Here is a 24,197-nt window from a genome sequence, read left to right on the forward strand (position 1 = left end):
TCAATGGGGAACATGGGTAAAAGCAACAAGTTGTTCCCGTGGTTGGCATTCCCACAGTTTAGCCCTCCTGCCCCAGGGGTGGAAAGTATCACAGTCATGTGCTGCCTCAGTTTCCCCCCACTCCTAAATATTGAGGAGGGTTTGCCTCCTGGGCAGCAGTACCAGCTGCTGGGCTGCTCATCCTCGACACCCCCGCTGGAGCTGTGTGCGTGTCCCCAGTCTGCTCCAGCGGTGTTCCTGGGCCTCTCAGGCCCCACTGCAAGGTCATCAGTGTCAGCTGTCCATACACCAGAGTATCCAGCTGAGGCCCTGGATCCCACCCCAACATCTTGCACAAAGCCAGCTGGAAGCCTGGAACCCATAACAATGTCTAAGGCAAGTCCATGTCAGGGATCTGGGCTGGGCTGCTCAAAGGCCAGGGTGGAAGCTGGAAGGTCTGCACCCAGAGCTGTGGGGGGTCTGTGTAGTAGAGGCCCTGAGGTGGATCCCTAGCACGCGCGCGCGCGCACACACACACACACACACACACACACACACACAAAGAAAAAACGTGCAGCAGCAGAGAGCAGGATCTAAGTCCATTTGTTCAGGGTTTGGCTTGGTTGGCATTTCCTTGTTAATTTTTTGTCCCATTGATCTATCTGTGACTGTGGAGTGTTCAGTGGCTGTTACAACTGTGTTAGTGCTCGCCTAAGTTTTTCAAAGGTTCTTGCCCTAATATAAAAGACTGTACAGTTATGGTGGTGGTCTAACGGGGCGGGGCGCAGGCCAAAGCAGGAACGCCTACCACTTCCTGTTTCTTCCTCAGCCTTAATTGCTACTCCCCTTCCTGTTTGCACAGAAGAAAACTCCAATCAGCTCCTCCTACATCATCAATGCCCGCCCTAAGCACCACCCCCACTCAAAGGTTGCATACTTCCCATACCGCCATATTCTGTCGAAGGAGACAGCCCAGCCACCATGGGTTGTGTGCTCCTTCCCACGTCCTCAACTCAATAAACCTGTTCATTTTGTACTTTTGCTTCTCTGTTGCACCAGAAAACTGTTTCATGATGGGGCCGTGACTCAGATGGCAGAGCGCTGGCTCCAGAGCCACTCCCAGTTCCAGCTCCCTGTGAACCACAGGACTCCAGGACTGTTTACTTGCTACCGTTACTCCACATGCAACAGCGACCTTCCTCACATCGCAGGTAAGCTGCCGTCTGGGGTTTTCTGTTTCCTTTTCTAAAATTAGCAAGCTTGCATCAGAAAACCTGTCCTTGCTGTCCCTGGACAGAGGTAGCAGTTTTCACACTCCTTAGGCCGTACAGTCTGAGGCAAAACTTTTATTTTTGTTCCCTGGGACCCCGCCCCACACTCTTAGGTGACAGTCTAGGAGAATGAGTGTTGGGTCTTTCCCTGTCACACTTTAAAACAGTGATGACTTTTTGATACGTGTGATCCAGGACGTTTCCACGTTCCTTGGGGGAAAGCTAAAGCCCTTATGTCCAGAGGTGAAGTTGTTCTCTCAGCTCACTTATTATTTAAGCATGGGAACCATTTCCTGTCCCCTGAAAAACGCACCTCTGGGGTGCCTGGTTCATAACCTTGGTGCTCTTGGCCTCAAGAAGGCTATGAAAACCAAAACACTGATCTTTCATTTATGCTTTTGTCACAATGGCAGAAAGCTGGCAGAAACCCTTCATTTTTAGGCCTTTTCACTTTGAGGACGTGTCTTTCTCTCACTCTGTCTTGTATTACAGCCCAAAGACTTCTGGCTCACTCTGCTCCACCAGGAACTCTCTCTCTCTCCCCACCAGACCCCTTAGATGATGCAGCTCCTGTCTTTATAGCTCCTCCCCTGTATCTCCAAGACCAAATCCCACAGCTTTCTCAGCCAGAGATTTTTGTGCCTCTTGCGTCATCCTCAGCCCCAGTGGCCTCTAATCCTTCCCTTACTTTCTCTCCCTAGTCTCCTATTTCTCAATCCCCTCCACCTGAGCCATCTATTCCATCAGGAGGTTCTTTGTCCCTCATCCCACTGGCCCACCATACTCGGTCTCGTGCATTACAGCATTTCAGCAAGCCACATGGTTCTCAGCAGCCATCTTATTGCAGCTCACATGAAGGACAGCTGCCATCTTGCAGCTCTCCACAACGTGACAGTGCGCACCCATCTTGTGATTGGTCACAGGGTCAATGGTCGCCCTCTTGTGGTCTAGCAGCAGCCATCTACAGGCTGGTCCTGAGGGATTAGTTCATATCCCTGTCCATTTTTCCCTCTCTGACCTATCTCAGAGTAACCATAAATTAGGTTCCTTTTCTGCTATTCTTATTTCAAGAGATCTCTATTATTGATCTACAAACAGGTTCACAGTAGTCTACTATAGTTCAAATTGGCCAAATATATTTGAGTGTACTATGATTTTATAACGTTTGTCAGTCTATATATCTGTTATCTGTTTGTCCAGTCTATTTACACTATACAGATTGTCTGTCCATGTTTGTCCATTTGCTTGCTCTGTAAACAGCCGTTCCTTTTTATTTGAGCTCAACAAACTTTTTTCCTCCTCTTTTGCATTTTCAGATCATTTAATCAAGATTTATTTTGATTATAGATTTTAAAAACATGTTTCCAGGGGTGAGTTCCAGCACACCAGCATGGGTGCGGGGAGAGCTTAAGATCATCACTCCCAGAGGCTGGGGATTTAGCTCAGTGGCATAAGCACCTGCCTTGCAAGCAGGCAGTCATGAGTTCGATCCCCGGTACCGATAAAAGGGGAAAAGACAAAAAAAAAAAAAAAAAAAAAAAAGATCATCACTCCCAGTAGTTAAATGCCTGCCCAGCTTCCAGCCACACTAGACTAAGCTTAGGAGGTTTTGCTCCACCTCCTAGCAAACCACACTAGACCACGCCCAACGGTAACCTTCTTCAATCAGGGGAGCTGAGGGCACATGAAGTGAGTTCCAGTGCATCGGTGCATGCCTGAGGAGAGCTTTGAATCATCACCCACAGTGGTTAGGAACATCCCAGCTTTCTGGAACACCGGAGGTGGCATGGGAGGTGCTTTGGGCCTGACTGGACCATGCTCAGCAACCTCCATTCAGTCCCAGGAGATGAGGGGATAGAAGGTGATTTCCAGCATGCCCAGGGGAAGCTTTGGAACATCACTTGAAACACAGAAATATACGAAAATCACAAGACAAAAGACCAAATGCAATCTCAAACCTGCAACCCATCCCAAGAAAGTCTAGGAGCCATGTACATAGAAGAAAATATAAGCCATATACATGAAATGCCTGAAATGATAGCAACTGAAATAAAGAAGCAATTCTGGGAAGCTTTAAAGCAATTCAAGTTAGAAATAACCTCCCAAGTAAATGAAGAAATGATAAAAGTAATGAAAGAAATGCTGAACACATCTAACGGAGACATAGTTAAAAAATTAGAGCAACAACAGTGATTACCCTTAGACTAACTATATATGTTACATAATAGCCAAAATGTGGAGGAAATTTAAATGTCCTATTACAAATAATGTATGAAAATAAATTACATAAACATATAAGTGGAATATTATTTAGTCTTAAAAATTGAAGAAAATTCATCCATGAGCAACAGGAAATGACCATGAATAACATTATGTTAAGAAAAATTGACCAGCCACAGAAGACCAGATAATGTGAGACCCTTTGTAGAATATATGTAACTTAGATGAAAATACGGACTCAGAGAGTGGAATTGTGATGATCTTGACCTGGACAAAGAGGATGGTGAGATGTGAGTCAGAGCGTACAAAGTTTTAGATCTACTTAACAAGTAAACTGTAGAGGTTCACATACAATCAGATTGAGTATATATCAATATGGTAGTGGATAAACAAAATATTGTTAAGAGAATCTTGCATTAGATATTCTTAATAGAACAATAATGATATTTATAATAGTAAAAGGAAGAGTTCATTTTTACATCACTGGGTATGTAATTAGATGTGTTTGTTGCATAGATAGTGGTAACAATATCACATATTTATATGTATCTCCAAAACAATGAAATGTTAGCTGTGATATATAGAAACTTTTAAATTTGATTGCATTTCTAAGAAATGGCTTTGAAAGTGAATTTTTTCATGCACTTACTTTAAGTAAATTATGTATAAACATACTTACAAATTATAAACACAACAGGAAATATGGATCTGACATATGCTGACACCTAAATTTATATAAGGAACTGAGACTCACTATTTTTAAGTTAATCAAAGGCATAGAGCCTCAGAAAAGATGATGTACCAACAATCAACAATATATGCAAAAGTGCACAATTTTATCAGTTAGCAGGTACTTTCAAATCAAAATCAAAATATTTTACCAGCATGAGAGTAAAACAAGCAACCCACATCAGAATGATGAGGATTTTCTTTGTGTTTAAGCAGCTCTCCAGCAGTGTTCCTTACAGACCAGACCTCAAAACCGTAAGAGTGACTAACGTGAAGGCTTCCTTTCTTCTTCCAACACACTGTGGAAAATAAGGAAAGAAATTGTCAAAGACAAGGATTTTTAAATGGCTGTCATTAATTTCAACCCTTCACAGTTTCAGATCTCCAAACAATCAAAAGTAGGTTTTCAGAAGTGCTTTATTGTTGGTAAGCAGAAAGAAGTTACTTCTGTGTCGTGTCACCATGAAAATAACATCATTATTCCAAAACCTGCAGTGACACCACCATGTTATTCATATGGCACTTAGCTTCCCTGTTAACCCAAGTTAGTCTTTAGGAAGGGGACTTTCATGTGTGTGTTCCAAGTTCAGAGAATGGAATTCTCACTTGAGAATACATGATCCCTAGCGTGTTTCTTCAAACAAAATTCCTTTTATCAAACAGGATAATTAATTCCTGGGAGACATAACATAGATGCAAGTCAAGATCTCTCAATCTTTGTGGAAACCACTTTAGTTTTACACTGAAAGGTGAAAATATTTTTGATTTAGTTAAAAACTGCAGAACAACATTCAACTTGAGTAAGTGAACCGTTTGAAAATGTTTCCTTCAAATTTTCCATCTTCTTTGCTGCAGGACCAGAATTACAAAATTAAGATGATTTGTCTATAATGTGTCAGAAGAATTCATTATAAATTTGGACACCAGGTTTTCTTTGGAAACCTGTTAGATAAAAATTTTGAAGTTTTAGACTAACAAGGACACTTCCTTGTGTATTGGATAAAGAATTTTCTAATGATTTCTTTGCAAGTACATGAATTCTTTCTTAAAGAAAATTTTCATTCCAAGAGGTCACTTTCAAGATTGAATTACTTGCGGCCTGTACCCAGCCGCGCCTGGCCATCGGTGTGCGGAGGAGGAGCTGCGCGGATCCGGAGCCGCCTGCAGAGGCCCCTTCCTTTGTCTGGAGGAGGAGGGGTCCCGGGTTCCTGGGACACCTCGGCCCGTACCCAGCCGCGCCTGGCCATCGGTGTGCGGAGGAGGAGCTGCGCGGATCCGGAGCCGCCTGCAGAGGCCCCTTCCTTTGTCTGGAGGAGGAGGGGTCCCGGGTTCCTGGGGCACCTCGGCCCGTACCCAGCCGCGCCTGGCCATCGGTGTGCGGAGGAGGAGCTGCGCGGATCCGGAGCCGCCTGCAGAGGCCCCTTCCTTTGTCTGGAGGAGGAGGGGTCCCGGGTTCCTGGGGCACCTCGGCCCGTACCCAGCCGCGCCTGGCCATCGGTGTGCGGAGGAGGAGCTGCGCGGATCCGGAGCCGCCGGCAGAGGCCCCTTCCTTTGTCTGGAGGAGGAGGGGTCCCGGGTTCCTGGGACACCTCGGCCCGTACCCAGCCGCGCCTGGCCATCGGTGTGCGGAGGAGGAGCTGCGCGGATCCGGAGCCGCCTGCAGAGGCCCCTTCCTTTGTCTGGAGGAGGAGGGGTCCCGGGTTCCTGGGGCACCTCGGCCCGTACCCAGCCGCGCCTGGCCATCGGTGTGCGGAGGAGGAGCTGCGCGGATCCGGAGCCGCCTGCAGAGGCCCCTTCCTTTGTCTGGAGGAGGAGGGGTCCCGGGTTCCTGGGGCACCTCGGCCCGTACCCAGCCGCGCCTGGCCATCGGTGTGCGGAGGAGGAGCTGCGCGGATCCGGAGCCGCCTGCAGAGGCCCCTTCCTTTGTCTGGAGGAGGAGGGGTCCCGGGTTCCTGGGGCACCTCGGCCCGTACCCAGCCGCGCCTGGCCATCGGTGTGCGGAGGAGGAGCTGCGCGGATCCGGAGCCGCCTGCAGAGGCCCCTTCCTTTGTCTGGAGGAGGAGGGGTCCCGGGTTCCTGGGGCACCTCGGCCCGTACCCAGCCGCGCCTGGCCATCGGTGTGCGGAGGAGGAGCTGCGCGGATCCGGAGCCGCCTGCAGAGGCCCCTTCCTTTGTCTGGAGGAGGAGGGGTCCCGGGTTCCTGGGGCACCTCGGCCCGTACCCAGCCGCGCCTGGCCATCGGTGTGCGGAGGAGGAGCTGCGCGGATCCGGAGCCGCCTGCAGAGGCCCCTTCCTTTGTCTGGAGGAGGAGGGGTCCCGGGTTCCTGGGGCACCTCGGCCCGTACCCAGCCGCGCCTGGCCATCGGTGTGTGGAGGAGGAGCTGCGCGGATCCGGAGCCGCCTGCAGAGGCCCCTTCCTTTGTCTGGAGGAGGAGGGGTCCCGGGTTCCTGAGGCACCTTGGCCTGTGCCCAGCCGCGCCTGGCCATCGGTGTGCGGAGGAGGAGCTGCGCGGATCCGGAGCCGCCTGCAGAGGCCCCTTCCTTTGTCTGGAGGAGGAGGGGTCCCGGGTTCCTGAGGCACCTCAGCCTGTGCCCAGCCGCGCATAGCCATCTGCGTGCAGAGGAGGAGCAGGGTAGATCCGGAGTGCCCGCAGGAGGCCCTTCCTTTGTCTGGAGGTTTGTGGATATCTCTGTAAGCAGGGAGGGATCACAGGCTCCTGAGGCACTGCGGTCTGTGGTGAGTACCCTAACCCGGCTGCGATCCAAGAGCTGTGGATCTACCAAGGGGCAGGTGGGCGCACAGTGTCCCTGAGGGCCAGCTTGTCTGGAACCGCGGAGTTCTGAACAAGCAGAGAAGGGCCATTGGTTCTGCAGGCCCAATGGCCTGGGGTAGAGTGGTGCCAGAGTCTCAGTAGCTGCAAACATAGAAGGGGATTTTCAACAGATCCTGAGGAGGCTTTCAAATAACACTTGAAACACAGAAATATAGGAAAATGACAAAACGAAAGACCAAATTACAACCTCAAACCTCCAGCCCATCTCAGGAAACCCTAGGAGAAGTGTATTTAGAAGAAAATATATCCCATCCTCCTCATATATTAGACACAATAGCTACTGAAGTTGACAAGCAACTCCAGGAAGCTTTAAAGAAATTCAAACTCGAAATAATTTACCAGATAAAAGAAGAAATGATAAAAGAAATGAAAGAGATTCTAAATACATCTAAAGAAAACACAGATAAAAAATTGGAGGAATTAAACAAAAAGATAGAATCCCTAGACGAGCAATATAAGAAACAAACAGAATACATAATGCAGATGCACAGAGATATACAGGAAATAAAAAACTCCACTGAAAGTTGTAAAAACCGCCTTAATGAAAGTGAAGATAGAATTTCAGACCTTGAAGACAGGATTGCAGCAAGTGAACAGGAAAGGAAAGATCTTTTAAAAATAACAAGGAATCAGGAAACAACAATTCAACAACTGCAAGATGATGCAAAGAAGAATAACATAAGAATGATAGGGATTAATGAAAAAGAAGGAGACAACATAAAGGATATCAAGAGGATATTTAGAGAAGCAATAGCTGAAAACTTCCCAAGCATGAGATCAGAAACTGACATCAGGATCAGTGAAGCATATAGAACTCCAAATAGTCATAACCAAAATAAAACTACACCCAGACATATAATAATCACCATCCCAGAAATCCAACACAAGAATAGATTATTAAAAGCTGTCAGAGAGAAAAGACAGATCACTTATAAAGGAAAACCTATCAGAATCACAGCAGACTTCTCATCACAAACAATAAAGTCAAGAAGAGCATGGAGTGAAGTATTCCAGATCCTAAAGCAAAATGATTTCCAACCTAGACTGATATATCCTGCAAAACTATCATTTAAAATAGATGGTGAAATACGATACTTCCATGACAAAGAACAGCTGAAGAACTTCATGAACACCAAACCAACCCTGCAAAAAATATTGAAAGACAGTTTAGATACACAAAGGAAAAAACCACTAAGCAAAGCAAATAATTAAACAGAACAGAAAGATAAAGATGCAACAGCAGAGAGATAAGAATCCTACAATTAAACAACATTTAACAGTAATAACCATTAATGTAAATGGTCTCAATGCACCAATCAAAAGAAACAGACTATCAGAATGGATCAAGAAACAAAATCCAACCATATGCTGTTTACAGGAAACCCATCTAACCCAGAAGGATACTCACAGACTGAAAGTCAAAGGATGGAAAACAATTCTTCATGCAGCAGGAATCCAAAAAAAGGCAGGAGTAGCCATTCTGTTTGCAGACAACGTGAACTTTAAACCAACAATGACCATAAAGGACAAAGAAGGTCACTACATACTCGTAAGGGGAAAACTCCAAGAGGAAGAGATAACTATCTTAAATATATACGCACCAAACTCCAGAGCGCCCAGTTATATAAAACAAATATTAACAGAAATGAAAACTCAAATTATCAGTAACACAATTGTAACGGGAGACCTTAATACGCCATTGACACCAAGGGACAGATCGACCAGACAGAAAATGAGTAAAGAAATAACAGAACTGAATCATACCTGTGAACAAATGGGTTTGATAGACATATACAGAATGTTCCACCCAACAACATCAGAATACACATTCTTCTCAGCAGTACATGGATCATTTTCTAAAATAGACCATATATTAGCTCATAGAACATATTTAAACAAGTGCAAAAGAGCTGAAATCATCCCTTGCATGTTATCGGATCACAGCGCTCTGAAATTAGAAATTAATGATAAAAGATACTGCAAAAATCCCACAAACACATGGAAACTGAATAACACACTCTTGAGTAATCAGTGGGTCACAGAAGAAATTAAAGAAGAAATCAAACAATACCTAAAAGAAAATGAAAATGCAGATACAACTTACCGGAATCTGTGGGATACAATGAAAGCCGTTCTGAGAGGAAAATTTATTGCACTGAGTTCCCACATCAGGAAAACAGAACGAATACAAATAAATAACTTGATGCTACACCTCAAACAGCTAGAAAAGGAAGAGCAAGTCAAGCCCAAAGCCAAAAGAAGAGAGGAAATTATAAAAATCAGAGCAGAAATCAATGCAATAGAGACTAAGAAAACAATCCAAAGGATCAACAAATCAAAGAGTTGGTTCTTTGAAAGAATAAATAAAATCGATAAGCCCCTAGCCAACCTTATTAAAAAAAGGGAAGAAAAAGCTCAAATTCATGCAATAAGAAATGAAAAAGGAGACGTCACTACAGACCCAATAGAAATACAGAAGATCATCAACACCTATTTTGAAAACCTCTACTCTCAAAAGTTTGATAACACAGAAGAAATAGACAGTTTCCTAGAAGCATATGAAGTGCCAAAGCTAGATCAAGAGGATGTAAAACTGTTGAATAACCCAATCTCGGTTACTGAAATTGAAAATGTAATTAAGTTCTTACCCACCAAGAAGAGCCCAGGCCCAGATGGATTCACTGCAGAATTCTACAAGAAATACAAAGAAGACCTAATGCCGACACTCCTCAAACTATTCAATGAAATTGAAAGGGAAGCAATCCTGCCTAAGTCATTCCTGGAAGCAAATATCACTCTAGTACCAAAACCTGAGAAAGACCCAACTAAAAAAGAGAACTATAGACCGATCTCCCTAATGAACACAGATGCAAAAATCCTCAATAAAATATTGGCAAATAGGATCCAGCAAATCATCAAGAAGATTATACACCATGACCAAGTGGGATTCATCCCAGGAATGCAAGGATGGTTCAATATACGCAAATCAATAAATGTAATTCACCATATCAATAAAGCCAAAAATAAGAATCACATGATCATTTCTATAGATGCAGAAAAAGCCTTCGATAAGGTCCAACATTTATTCATGATAAAAACTCTACAGAAAATTGGAATAGATGGTCTTTACCTCAATATAATAAAGGCCATTTATGACAAACCAACAGCCAGCATCATACTAAATGGCCAAAAATTGAAAGCCTTTACTTTAAAATCAGGCACAAGACAAGGATGTCCTTTATCACCACTCCTATTTAATATAGTACTGGAAGTACTAGCCAGAGCAATTAGGCAAGAAAGAGAAATAAAAGGGGTAAAGATAGGAAAAGAAGAAGTTAAGTTGTCATTGTTTGCAGATGACATGATACTCTACATAGAAGACCCCCTAAGCTCCATTGAAAGACTCTTAGATACAATAAATAAATTCAGTAATGTGGCTGGATACAAAATCAATGCTCAGAAATCAATAGCATTCCTATACACAAACAACAAAACCACAGAGAGGGAAATAAGGGAAACTGGACTATTCACATTAGCAAGCAAAAAAATGAAATATTTAGGAATTACTCTTACGAAAGAAGTGAAAGACTTATACAGTGAAAACTATATTACACTGAAAAAGGAAATTGAAGATGATCTCAGAAAATGGAAAGACATCCCTTGCTCATGGATAGGAAGAACAAACATTGTGAAGATGGCCATTCTCCCAAAACTCTTATACAGATTCAATGCAATCCCAATAGAAATACCATCAACATACCTTATAGATCTAGAGAAATCACTCCTAAATTTCATCTGGAACCAGAAGAGACCTAGAATCGCAAAAGCAATTCTAAGCAGCAAAGACAAAGCAGGAGGCATCACAATCCCTGACTTGAAATTATACTACAAAGCAACAGTAGTAAAATCAACATGGTATTGGAATCAAAACAGAGCTGAAGATCAATGGAATAGATTAGAAGATGCAACCACAACTACAAACACACTCAACCACCTTATCTTCGATAAAGGAGCCAAGCAGGTTCACTGGAAGAACGACAGTCTCTTTAATAAATGGTGCTGGAAAAACTGGCTCTCCATTTGCCAAAAACTAAAGCTAGACCCATGTCTATCACCATGTACTAAATTAAAATCTAAATGGGTCAAAGATCTGAATATTAAAACAGAAACGCTAAATCTATTGGAAGACAAATTGGGTAGAAACCTTGGAGACATAGGAGTAGGTAGAGAATTCATGAATAGGACTCAAACTGCACGGGAAATACTTCCCAGAATCAATAACTGGGACCACTTCTTATTAAAAAGTTTTTGCATGTCAAAAGAAATCTCCAGCATAGTGAAAAGAAAACCCACAAACTGGGAAAAGATTTTAGTGAACTCTCTCTCAGACAAGGGACTCTTGTCTAAAACATATAAAGAATTAAAAAAACTCAGACCTCCAAAATTCAAAGATCCAATCCAAAAATGGGCATCTGAGATGAATACGCAATTCTCAGATGAAGAAATGCAAATGGCAAATAAATACATGAAAAAATGCTCATCATCATTGGTCATTAGAGAAATGCAAATTAAAACCACACTGAGATACCATCTCACTCCTGAAAGAATGGCCAGGATCAAGAAAACCAACAACAACAAATGCTGGAGAGGCTGTGGGGAAAAAGGAACTCTCCTGCACTGTTGGTGGGAGTGTAGACTGGTACAGCCTTTGTGGAGATCTGTCTGGAGGTTTCTCAAAAAGTTGGGATTGGAAATCCCATTTATTCCAGCTATTCCACTTCTAGGCATATTCCCAGAAGAACTGAAAGCATCATACCACAGGGATATATGTGCACCTATGTTTATAGCAGCACAATTTGTAATCGCCAGATCTTGGAAACAACCCAAGTGTCCATCAACTGAGGAATGGATAAAAAAGTTGTGGTATTTCTATACAATGGAGTATTATTCAGCTATAAAGAAGGATCGCATTGAGATATTTATCAATAAATGGGCGCAGCTTGAGACCATACTCATAAGTGAAATAAATCAATCTCGCATGTATGAATACCGAATAGTTTCCCTAATGTAAGTAATGATTCAAATATATAAAAATATGTGATAATCATGATTCCCCATTATGTGGCCTTGAAGCCTTATAAAATTTTCACTTATTAATTAGAAAGGCTTTACTCTGGGCTTTTTGATATGGAAATATTTGAAGCTATAGTATATGAAGTTTTATCCAAATATTTTAAGGAGAAAGACAGACACTATGGTAACTACTATTCTTTAAAAAAATTATTTAGCTATTTCTTATGTTTAGTTTAATTAAGGGAAAAACTTAAAAAATTAGGATATATAGTAGTAACTCTTTTTGATCTCCTATTAACTTGTTTTGAAGTCCTGTAATACTCCCAAGATCTTGTTTTGACTGATTAGACTCTGTTCCATTCTGTGCGATAGTAGCAAGTTTGAAGGTATAGGCAACTAATTTGAAGGCAATAAGATTCACAAAGATGCCCATTCTGGTTTGACTATTGTCTCCTTTGGAAGTCCTGTAATGTTCACAATGCCTAAGTTTTATTGGTCTTGTTCTCCACTGTTTTGTCCGGCTTTATAATATCTAATGAGATGGACAATTCCTTTTAAGGAAACAAGAGACAATGTTGATAACCATTGTTGATGACCTTGTACTCTGTTCTACATCATGTGCTATGTCTATCCTTGGTTTGGACTTACAGCTTTGTTTTGCCATATTTGACTTTATTCTCTCCCCCCCAAGAGAGTAATGAGAACTGAGGAGTAATAAAATCCAAAATGTGTAAATTTTGTTATAAAAAAGAGAGGGAGGGGAAAAAAAAAAAGAACTCTAACGGATATAACAACAAGTGTGTTTAGGGATGTTAAATAGCTGACTATATTAATGTTTTTGGATCATTGAACACAGCTGTTTGCAGTCTCTCCGTTTGAATGTCTACTTTATATTCTTTGATACTGTGATTTGAGCAACTATTTCCAAGATGATATTATGTAATCTATTAACAGGTGATTTCTTACTGTTCTGTTTTTTTTTTGTAGTTCTGTATTATGTGTAACCTTACACTGCTTTGTTTTGTTTTGTGTTTTTCTCTTTTTCCTCTTAAATTAAAAAAAAAAAAAAAAAAAAAAGAAACAAAAAAAAAAAAAGATTGAATTACTTCTTAAAATGCCCAAGCATTATTGAAATCATCCCAGAGTATGAATGTAAATTTTTTACTTTGCTATTGCTTATTTCACAACATTATTTTTGAAGTGGAGTAATCATTACATTTGTCAAAGAAGTCATAGATATTGCATACACACTGAAAATTCTTAAAAGAAAGCTAGTAAATATCACTAAGTTAATTTCACATTGGACAATCCAAGACTCAAAGACAGGACTCAATTTGTAAGATTCACTTGTCTAAAATCAGACACACCATTTTGTCAAGAGCAATCTACTTTACTCACCAAGACTCATCTTGTGCATGATAAAAAGTTTTGAATGTACCTCAAATGCACAAAACAGAAATATATTAATATGAATATATTATTATAAACTGCCTCTCAGAAGAACAATTATATTTCAAATAGTTTCCATGTATAATACCTAACATGGCATTGTTTTGGATATCTGTATACATGCTTGACATAGTTACCAATATATATGCAATAAATTCCTCTAGGTATCTATCCAATCACCTAAAAAAATGAACTCTTTATTTTTTACTACTATTATTATTACTTGTTATATTAAGAATATCTAACTTATTAATATAATATGCTAATATTTATGAATTCAAGCCCTAATGAGGAGAATTCTTTCTGAGGTCAATTGCTAAAAGAACTCCTGTGGGTTCTATAAATATAAGACAGTGAGGACTTCTCCTGAGTTTATGGCATAGTAAAATGTTTGTCTGTTTTATTGCTCAGTGTGCCAATTTGCTTCTTTGCTGAATGTATTAATGGTATAAAAATGATTATGTTTCCTGAGCTATGTTTCATGTTTCCCCATAAAAATCCATGTACATAATAAGGGTGAATCACTATTGCCAATCAGACTTTCTACATAATGATGTAGTTTTACAGAATGCCAGGAAATATACCCAGGTAAGAGAAATTCAAAATGGAAGAACAGAAATTCTAATCTTAGTCTCCCAACTCTCCTCACTCTTTTTTTTTTTTTTTTGGTCTTTTTCGTTTTTATCGGTACCAGGGATCAAACTCACGACTGCCTGCTTGTGAGGCAGGTGCTTATGCCACTGAGCTAAATCCCCAACCCCACTCTCTTCACTTTTAACTAATTATAACTAATTATAACTAATTAATTTCACTAATGTTTTCCAAGAACCACAGCTGAAACTGGGTTCACAAAATGAACTGAGGGATGGGAAGATTCCATTTCTTAATCCTTGGGTATTGAAATGTTTCATCACTTGTCTTTAAAAAAATCAATATTTCTATTGATAGAGTATGGATATAGTAACAATCACTTTGCTCTTTTTAAACAAGATTGCACTACCTTTGTTTGCTCAAATGCGACATTATGTGGCATATAGGTTAGGGTGAAAAATGTTAAAGAACATGAATTAGAAAGTGAAGTCCAAAAAATAAAACAAGAACAAACTGATAAGTCTTGGCTATGCTATTTATTAGTTGCTTCTCCTGAAGCTGGGATCTTTGAGATCTTTGTACTTCTCTTACAAATAAAAGTAACTTAAAGATAGCTGAAAAATGATAATGTTAACCAAATAGTTTAGCGAGGATTAAGCAAATAAGTGTCCAAACAATCTGTATAATGAGTTAAATGTTACCAACTACAAAGGTTATCTTAAGTATTAAAGGAAATCATGTATGCAAAGAATTTTGTACCATAAGTTCCATGAAACAAACACTAAGGTTTTTATTACAATGTTAACTGTTATAAATACATTGGATTTAATGAAAATTATTCAAATTATTTTACAGTAGCTGTTTTATATTTTCAGTGCATTCTCCTCATAATTGCTTTGCCATTGTTTACATTAACTTTTACACATCTACCTAACTGAAAATCCTTTCTGGCTTTCTCACTCTGATAGACAAAAGAGAAAGGAAGACATTTACCCGGGTAGTATCCAAGTTTTGCCCTTCTTCAAATTCTATGTCGTCTTTAAATGTTTTTAAAATTATTTTTTCATAGAGCTTCATTTGTTGGTAATGATGTCCTTTGAATCAATGGCTATCTCATCCTTCCTCTGTCTGCTTTGCTAGGCATAGCTGCCACTGTTTGAAAAGTATTACTTCAATTTGGGCTCTTAATTATCTCAATTAAGTGAATTTAATTGACCATCTTTTTTGTGTGTGTTTCCATGAGTTTCTTTTTTTCCCCCATGAGTTCCTTATGAATATCTTCTGTAGAATCTTCATCCAGAAGACAACTTGAGTAATGCACAGGAATTTACAGCTCATTTTATATCAAAAACCAAAACCAAATCAGAAAACTACGTACAGTTATACAGCTCAATAGCATTTATTATTTACTACAATTAAGGGCCACAAGAATAGGAAGCTGGTAAAATTGTCGTACCAACATGTGTGTTAAAGATTTGGATTTTTTGAGACATTTTTATATTTATCTGCTTTATAAAACTTAAAAAGCATTCTGCTAGTATAAATAAAAGAATGTATTAAAATTTTTCAGGTAATATAATTAATTTCAAAATTAACTACATGGCAAATAAAAACAACATGACTGAGTTTGTTCTACTTGGGATCACAGAAAATTCAAAGATTCAGAAAATCATATTTGCTGTGTTTTTGCTCATCTGCATCATCTCCATGGTGGGAAATGTGCTCCTCCTTGTCACCATCACTGTCAGAACAGAAGTCTCCCATGTACTGTTTCTTGGCCTATCTCTCTTTCATTGATACCTGCTACTCCTCTGTCAGTACTCTGAAACTGATTATAGATTCACTCCATGAAAAGAAGACCATTTTGTTCAATGAATGCATGACCCAGATTTGGAGGGGAATATTTCTTTGGAGGTGCCAAAGGCATCCTGCTGAATGTGATGGCCTATGATCACTATGAGGCCATCTGTAAGCCCTTGCACTATGCAAGCATCATGAACTGGAGAGTGTCCTGGGTGGGAGGGTTTCTTCATGCAACCATACTGATCCTCTTCATCTTGCTACTTTCTGTGGCCCGAATGTCATCAATCACTTTATGTGTGACCTGAACCCTCTACTGAAATTGGCATTGACACCCTCACTCTGAGGATCATTGTTGCTGCCATCAGTGGTTTCATCTGTATGTTAAATGTCCTGCTTTTCCTGGTCTCTTATGTATCCATTCTCTTCTCAAAAACCCAGAGTGTGGTGGAGAGGCAGAAAGCCCTCTCCACATGTGCTTCCCACATCATGGTGGTTGTCTTGTTCTTTGTGTCATGCATATTTGTATACATGAGACCTGCAAGGACTTTACCCATCGACAAAGCAATTGCTGTCTTCTACCCCATGATAACTCCCATGTTAATCCTTTGAGCTATTCTTTAAAAAATTGTCAGATGAAAAATGCTATCAGGGGTTCTTTGTTAGGAAAGTTCTATCAGATGACATAAATGTCTCTGGAGCACAACATTGATTTTAAAGATGGAAGAGTGCAAAGGACAATTTTCAGTTCTATCACCAAGGAATACTTAAGGACCATGTAGAAACATATTTTCATTCATAGATTTTGCATTAAAGATGCAGAAAAATGTTAGACAGTGTAAGCCAGGATCACTCTTTGTATATTTGGAAAATGCCATGCAATCACAGTTTGGTTTTTCTAGTCTTATCTGTGTAGGTAGATTCATAGGCTTTTCTTCTAACAAAAATCAAGTAAATGGTTATAGAACTGGTTTCCCTTAATTCATTGAAAAGGATGTGCTAATATTGTTTGGAGAATCTTATAAGTCCACATTTTGTATGATGATAAACTAAAGATAAAAATACTCAATGTATTCATTATTGCTATTCTATTATGATTTTTATAATTTTCCAACATTTAAAATGATTAATAAGATGTTACTATTAAGGAGTAATTACTACAAGACTCAAAGAAAGTGAGTACTACTGTTATACTCCTTTTATTCAATAAAAATACTGAGAGTAGAGAAGTTCTTAAAATACACATTATGTCAAGTCAGAATCCACAGTATGACTGAATTTTCAGACCATACTCTGTACTCCCATGATCTCTAGAGGCAGTGATGAAGGAATCAATAATCTAACATGGTCACTGCCATTTACAAGACAAAAATTTTTCTGGGCACATGGTATATCGTAATTAATTATCTGTCCATAAAACTTAAAAATATTCATTAATAAACCCTGCAATTTTACATGTGAAACTTATGGTCATCTTTCCAGGAATATTATCCTGCCTGAAAGAGCTAAGTGTAGTAATGAATATGCCTCACAGGCAGCTCACTATTGGGTGTGTTCTGATGGATCATCGTGTCCCAACCTTCAGTAACAGGTCTGGCTGCCTTTCACCTGCTCATGTTCCTCTCTCTGCTTCTTTTGGCTAGGAATTAATCCCTGCTGTTCCAGCACACTTCCTGCCACTGTTTCTTTGCTTTGGAGCAAACCTGAGATAAGCTGACTCTTCTGAAACCATGAAGTAAATTAACGCTTCCTCTTAAAACTGAAGGTGGCATGTAGTTTAAAGAAATAGTAACAGAGACGTGTACTTATTTCTATAATTATAACCTACTATGTGATTTGTAGGCCTTTGGAGTTGGTTTCCAGGATGAGTTTGGAAAATTTTGGAAATGAAGGCCTGCATATCTCTAGCTGGTTTAACAGGAGCCAAATGAGTGATGCTACTCAAAGCTTAGACAACCAGAATGCTGTTAGGAATGTGAACAATAAATGTCAAGTTGAGCAGATTTCAGTTGAAAACAAGAGCCCCATTGACAGATACATGATGCCAAAGATAATGATTATAAAATTAATAATAATATGTTTACATTTTTATGTATTCTATGACTATTCTATGACTTTTCAGAAGATTGACAGTGAGGTCAGGGACTAATCTTGTAAAGATACTTTGAGGTGACACAAATTTCAGGCTGTGGCACCTGGACTGCTAGGTGCCTTTAAACAGGTATATGGTGTGAGTTGGGAAGAAAATTTCAAAACTAAAATGTTAAGTAGTGACCCAAAACAAACTGTATAAACTTGTGGCTGAAAGAAGTGTAGTTACTGAAGAGATTAGTGCCATTAAAAAGAAATCAAGTACTTTGTACAGTAATGAGAAAAAGAGGATTTGATAGCAGCTCAAAAATCAGCAAAATCCTACCCACTGTTAGAGGAGAGAAAGAATGCATCAAAGCTTCACCAGAACCTCCATTTAAGAAGGGCCACCGCAGGAACTGGCTGCCAGGGATTCCTTCGTGTTGCTCAGATACGTGGGCACCCAGTGTCCACTCCCACTCTTGTCCACAAAGACCTGACTGTGACTCCTGCTGACAGCAGATCTGGGTGTCACTCAGCTGATTATGATATTACCAATATGCAGAAGGCAAGAGTTATGAGTCAGAGGGCCTCCATCCAGATTTCAGAAGGTCCGGGAGACCAGCAGAGTGCCCTCTGAGGAGGCAGTGTATGAACCTATGGTAAGGAAATCAAAGACACAATGGACTCCAAAGATAGAGAGCCATTAATGTGAATATTTACAGAGAAAACAACTGGCCATCATCCGAGGGAATTCAAGAGAGAAGTCGCATGGGTTGCAACCAGCAGTAAGATGTGCTCTGCAAGTCCTGTTATTACCATAAGCCTTGGATGCTACATAGAGAGCTGCAGGACTTTACGTTTGCCATGTTACGTTTCAGTCTTGATTTGCTTCAATTCTTTATATCTCCCTATTCTTTCCCTTTTGAATTAGAGTGTTTACTCCATGCCATTGTTCCTTCAGATTACATAACTTTTTTTGTTGTTACAGAGGTTCAGAGCTATGAGTTTGCCTTGAGTCTTAAAAGGACTTTGACTTGAGCTTTGAGGTTTTGAGGAATGGATTACTATTCTATAAATATGGGCACTCGATGGGAGAGTTTTCGGTCCTATTTCCTCATTAAAAGTTGCTTCTAAAACTACAAAACTCTGTATAGACACTAAATAATATTCATTCAGCTCTTATTTCCTGCTTTAATACATGTGTGATTTTTGACTCAAGGGCCATTACTAGTCTAGGGACACTGAGGCGTTTAAACAAACACAAGAATTGTTCCTTCACAAAGCATAGACTAAGAAATGAGCATCAAGCTGGAACACTATGTTAGTGTGAGGATAATTGGTAAAACATGAACCTGGAGCAACAGAAACAGCTAAGATCTACAAAGGTGTGATAATCATGTTAAAACCTGATGATCAGGATGTCAGAGGAGAGTGTAAGTGCATTAAATATCACATGTAAGGTCATAAGGTTGACTTAGCACAGTAACTCTAGCATTAGTTTGAGAAGTGAAATGAAGGACAGAAGACACACTCTGAAACATGATCCTTCAATCTGAATGTTAATACAAAGGCTTCAGCTTGAACCTGAGGATGTAATAGAGTGCAGTGGACCCTGTCGAAGTGGTTCAAATCCCCTCCCTAGGCAAGTGCACCTGTGCCCCTGCTCCTTTGTGTCTGGGCCTGTATCAGTTCACAGCCCTGCTTTTCTGTGCACTAATTCATTAAAGAAAATAGGAAGTTCACTAAACAAATTATCCTAACCCTCAAGAGCATCCTAGCAGCAGGTAAACCAATGTCATGGGAGAATGAGGGTGTCACAGCCCCTTTCCTTCAAGGGGTTCCACTTGTTCAAGTTCCCAAATACAGTCAGTACTCTGGAGATGCCAAGCTCCAGGTTGAAGCCAGTCTTCTGCTGAAACCTTGCCCTACCTTCCTTCCCCTACCTTAATCAGTTTTCCTCACTGTGCTCCCTCACATGTCACTTCTGTGATAACAGCACTTCCAGTCTGTGCATGGAGGCCACACATTGTGATATGGAAAGGCAGAAATAGTTGCCCATGTTATTATAACTTACACAGAAAGATGAGAAGTTCAAAGTGTTGGTAAGATCCAGGATGTACCACTGATCACTGGGTGACTGCAAAATCTGAGAAGGTGGAGCAGAGGTAAGAATGTGCCTTGGTGAGTGACAAAGACATTTCCAACTCCAGTTAAAGTGCCTTGCCTACACGGGCAAAACACACCTTTAGAAGTTGGGACTCATCCAAAGAGATTTGCTTTCCGATGGGCAAGTAGTATCCCTCTCATGAAAGCAGCACCTTGGAGGAAAATCTGACATCTGTGAAATCTCGGGGGGACAAAGAATACTTCTTTCTTCATGTGGTGAGTGCCATCAACATCCCACCCCAGATGCACAGAAGCAGAAACACATGCCTCTGGAAGCTCATGCATGCCTGCTGGCCCCAGGAAGCAGAAGTCTGGCTTCGTTTTCATAAGTGAGGAAAGGCATTGAGAATGGAAAAGATGTGGGGAATAAAACAGAAAAATCTCCTTGTCTGCTTTATCTTGCTCATCATCTCACCACACACAACATTGATGTCCACATGATGCAACAGCATTTGGAATAAAAGTCTCCCTGGCTTCCTCAAAGACAGTTTTAAATAAACTTTTTTTCCCCATCAAAATAAATCTATTTTTTCATGTATTTATTTGCCATTTGTATTTCTTCATCTGAGAACTGTGTATTCATCTCGGATGCCCATTTTTGGATTGGGGCTTTGAATTTTGGTGGTCTGATTTTTTTTTAAAATTCTTTGTATGTTTTAGACAGGAGTCCTTTGTCTGGGGGACAGTTCACTAAGATTTTTTTCCCAGTTTTTGGGTTTTTTTCACTATGCTGGAGATTTCTTTTGACATGCAGAAAATTTTTAATATGAGGTGATCCCAGTTATTGATTCTGGGAAGTATTTCCCGAGTGGTTTGAGTCTTTTTCATAAATTACCTACCCCTATGTCTTCAAGGTTTTTACCCAATTTGTCTTCCAATAGGATTTAGTGCTTCTGTTTTAATATTCAGATCTTTGATCCATTTAGATTTTGATTTAGTACATGTTGATTGGCATGGGTCTAGTTTTAGTTTTCAGTACATGGACAGCCAGTTTTTCCAACACCATTTATTAAAGAGACTGTCATTTTTCCAGTGAACCTGTTTGGCTCCTTTATCAAAGATAAGGTGGCTGAGTGTGTTTGTAGTTGTGTTTGTATCTTCTAATCTATCCCATTGATCTTTAGCTCTGTTTTGATTCCAGTACCATGTTGATTTTACTACAGTTGCTTTGTAGTATAACTTCCAGTCAGGGATTGTGCTTTGTAGTATAACTTCCAGTCAGGGATTGCCTCCTGCCTTGCCTTTGCTACTTAGAACTGTCTTTGCTATTCTAGGTATCTTCTCACTCCAGATGAATTTTAGCAGTGATTTCTCGAGATCTATGAGGTATGTTGATGGTATTTTTATTGGTATTGCATCGAATCTGTATAAGAGTTTTGGGAGAATGGCCATTTTTACAATATTTATTCTTCCTATCCATGAGCAAGGGATGTCTTTCCATTTTCTGAGGTTGTTCATCATCATTACTCATTAGAGAAATGCAAATTAAAACCACACTGAGAATCCATCTCACTCCAAGAATGGCCAGGATCAAGAAAACCACCAACACAAATGCTGGAGAGGCTGTGTCTACATGGGAAGAGGGGAGATGGATTCTAACCAGGACCATAGGTCTTTTTCTATTCCATGACACTTTTTTGGACCTCAAAATTCAGAAAGAGGAAGCAAAGGTGTTTTCCATTTAACTGTCTACAGCTCCCACTGAATCCACATCCTGTGTCACCATAAGTGCTTCTCTGAGGAAGTCACAGGAAGTCTCAGTGCCTAGAAGGAGAAGCCTCAGGAGGTTCTGGCTGGGAGCTCTGCCGCAAGCAGTGGCCACCAGCCACGACCCGCAGGCCTGGACTGGGAGAGCTGCCAGGAACAGGTTTGAAGCATTACTTTATGGGGAGGCTGTGGGCTTTTGGAGTGACAGCCCAGGGACTTGATTGCTATCCTGCCTCTGTCACTGAGTGTGTGATGCCTTGGCAGGTCAGGGTCCGTCCCCAGGCCTCAGCTTACTCATTGTCAAATAGGAAAAAAGTGAATGAAAATGTTCCTGGGTTTCCCTGAAGACCTGGGTTATGACTGTGCTCTGTATCATGCTGGTGTGTCACCAAGACCCTAAGGATGATGTCATCAGTCTGCAGTTGGGACCCCAAGGTTCTGCTCTACGCGTGTGATAGGAGACTGTGGGTGCCAGGCCAGAGGACTGAGCATGAGTGTCAATGCAGTGCAGCCCTGTGTGTGCTCGAGGACCCACACAGGGAAGAGGCAGGCTGGCTAGGAAGTATATTCAGAGACAGACCTTGGCCAGTGATGCTGAGCTGCTGCCCAACCTTGCAGTGGATCAGTCTCTGTGCATGGCTGTGCCTGAAGAGTGGGGTGACCGAGGTGTCCAGGATGTGCAGAGATCCTTTTCCTCACTGCATTGTTCATGCTGAAGAAAACATTATCTGCAAACCATGGTTTGCTGACCCTGAATAAAGCAAATCAAGAATCACTCTGGACTGGACTGGCAGGAATCATCATGAAAAGAAGGAAAAGCACTCCACAGACTCAGGGTGGTGTGGAGTGGGCTGGGGGCAGTGATGACACCAGGAGACTCAGGCTTTGCATTGCTCTTGTGGATTCACAGAGGAAATGAATGAGCATCACCTGACTCTAGAACAACTCTGCAGCAGATGGGACTGCAGATCCATGTATTAAGATTTGAGGATTATTAAGGACAATGTCCCAAAGCCCAAATACTTTACCCAACCAAAATAAAATCTGTCATTTAATGAAATTTGAAAATCTAATAATTTCTGAGAAAACCACTACTAGGTCATTATCACATAAAATTCACTATTAGAATAATGATGATCAATTTGGTGCTGCTTTGGGAACTCAAAAAAGAAGTGATGGGGTACAAAATACTTAAATGAGCATCACAAATCAATTTGAGAAGACTGCTCTTTCTTTCCTTGAGTGTTATCTGTATCATTAGATGAAGCCATGGCACCTGGTGGGATTGGACCAGTGAATTCCTCACTGGAGCTCTTCCACTGTGCATTCCCAGGCCTCTCTTCAGGTGTCTTTCAATTTCCCTTTTTCCATTCTGTGCATCTCTGGTGAGACCATGGGCCAGTGTTTGGAAGAAAGGATGTTGGTGCCTGGCATTGCTTAAGAAGCCCAGGGAAGGCCACCACAATAGGTAAAGGGGTAATATCTGAAACCACATGAGGGTCTCTTCAGTGACATGCTTACTCATCTGGACTCAGAAAAGATGTTGCTGGGGGCTGAGGGTAGGTGAAATAGTTTTTATTTAGCCATTCAATTCAGCGTAGTTCTAATGAGACTCAGGGACCACACTGTGCAACTGTTTCCTCCAGTTTGGGTGGACCTGTGGGTGTGACTGGCTCTCTGTCCTATCAGTCAGTTATTGATCAGTTGACTCTGAGTGTAACAAAAAGGCCATTATTGTGAATGAACCTGACACAATCAAGTGAAGTCTTTAAAAGCTCCTGGAAGAACATGATATGTTTGCTGTCCTGCTGTTCTTAAAGAAAATGTACATTGGCAAATCTATCTGAGAGAGAATGGTTCTGCCCCATGAGCATGGAGGAGGGCCAGGAGCTTCAGATGGGACACAGCCCCAAATGACACCATGAGCCCAGCATTGTAAGACCCTGAGCAGAGGATACAGCTAATCAGTTCCCTGACTCTTGAAACAGAGACTGAGACACATTGAACGTATGTTTCATGTAACTGACTACAGAGCAGTAAAACCTATTAGAGATATCTTCAAATTAAGGCCAATCTTCACTGGAGTTATAAAGGCTAGATTGAATCTGAAGTAAGAGGGCCAAAGCATTGTGATAGTCCACTTGGTCAAAATGACAACACTTTCATGCAGACCCTAGACATGCTTTAATAATATAGATTTAATTGTCCATTTTCATGTGCTCCTATATCCAGCAGTAACTTCACCAATTGAGTGACCAAAACTTCAAGAAGTTTTACTTCTTACAAAAGGTACAGAAGCAATGAT

General features: G+C 40.9%; 1 long non-coding RNA gene, 1 other non-coding gene and 1 pseudogene across 2 annotated transcripts; all 3 read left to right on the forward strand.

Moving 5' to 3' along the window:
- Window positions 1-809: 809 nt before the first annotated feature.
- LOC134471203 (uncharacterized) lies at window positions 810-22,952 on the forward strand. Its single transcript, XR_010040514.1, has 2 exons — window positions 810-1,190; window positions 21,460-22,952. It is a non-coding gene; the product is annotated as an uncharacterized LOC134471203 (long non-coding RNA).
- On the forward strand, window positions 15,823-16,661 carry LOC134471202 (olfactory receptor 4C46-like; annotated as a pseudogene).
- Window positions 20,281-20,417, forward strand: LOC111755319 (small nucleolar RNA SNORA67). The gene has a single exon (XR_002789883.1). It is a non-coding gene; the product is annotated as a small nucleolar RNA SNORA67 (small nucleolar RNA).
- Window positions 22,953-24,197: the final 1,245 nt, after the last annotated feature.

Source organism: Cavia porcellus, unplaced genomic scaffold (genome assembly GCF_034190915.1).
Source record: "Cavia porcellus strain 051 isolate PalLab524CR breed Dunkin Hartley unplaced genomic scaffold, mCavPor4.1 scaffold_17, whole genome shotgun sequence".
NCBI lineage: Eukaryota > Metazoa > Chordata > Mammalia > Rodentia > Caviidae > Cavia > Cavia porcellus.